The sequence below is a fragment of the Solanum dulcamara genome, chromosome 3, assembly GCF_947179165.1.
Source record: "Solanum dulcamara chromosome 3, daSolDulc1.2, whole genome shotgun sequence".
NCBI classification, from domain to species: Eukaryota; Viridiplantae; Streptophyta; class Magnoliopsida; order Solanales; family Solanaceae; genus Solanum; species Solanum dulcamara.
This window is the reverse complement of record NC_077239.1, coordinates 36990915-36992005: the sequence shown is the minus strand read 5'-3', so window position 1 is coordinate 36992005 and position 1091 is coordinate 36990915.

Sequence of the window (1091 nt, the reverse complement as noted above, 5' to 3'; positions counted from 1 at the left end):
GTTTATCTGAGTCCAATCAAGGGCACAACAGTAATTTTGTCATTACTATAAAACGCTCATAAATATCCTTCGTGACAAAAGATTCATAAATATCTCCCTCTATCTTTTGATCTAAAAATATCGTTAACCTATTTTTTAACTCAAGAATAATCCTAACACATTGAAAATGACTCAAAAATACCTTTTCTTTATCTTTTGGTCTAAAAATACTATCAACCTTTATTTTTGATTCAAGAACACCACTCCTTCCATCTTTTAGTCTAAAATATCATCAACCCAAATTTAATATAATTGAATTCTTTTACTAATTAATTAATTATTTTATTTATTCTAAAATATAATTTTTTTATTTATTCAAATTCTTAATATTAGCTCACCCAAAAATATTTAAAATATTTAAGTCTAACTATATTTGAAATGAAAAATGAATTATTTATGTAATCAAATATTTTAGTTGTTATACCCCGTATATTTATATGTCAAGTTATTCTCAAAAGAATCGACGCGAGTTAAAGACAGAACCCTTCTCGGACACGATATAGAAACCCTTAATTTTTAATTTCTAAATTAGAACTAATTGTTATAAATCTTATCTAGTGTAAAAATATTATTATTGGAGATTAGGAATTAAATAATTGTGGTTAGATTATTAAGTGAGGATTAGAGATTATTTAAATATTAAATTAATGTTAATTAAGTGTTAGTGGTTGTGTGGACCCCACCCATGACATGGCCAAATTTGATTGGCTCTAGCCTTGAGTGGGACACTTGTCACTCTTAGGAGCTGTATATATAATGTAAAATTGGTGACTAAGAGCTCATTTCTTATCTTCAACATTTCAAGAAACATAGAGATAGAGAGAGGTGAAGCTTCGGCCATGGCTGACCATGGAAGGTCTCAAGTCTTGTGATAAGAAAATTACTATTACAAGGTAATTCAATCCTGTAGAAGGTCCATAGCAATGTGGGATTGATCCTAGGGGCAGCAAGATTGAATTAATTGAAGTCATTAAATTCAGCAAATTAAGGAGCCAATTTGTTAAGGTTCGAGTTGATCATTTTCTATATGCTTTAGGATGAATTTGGACGTG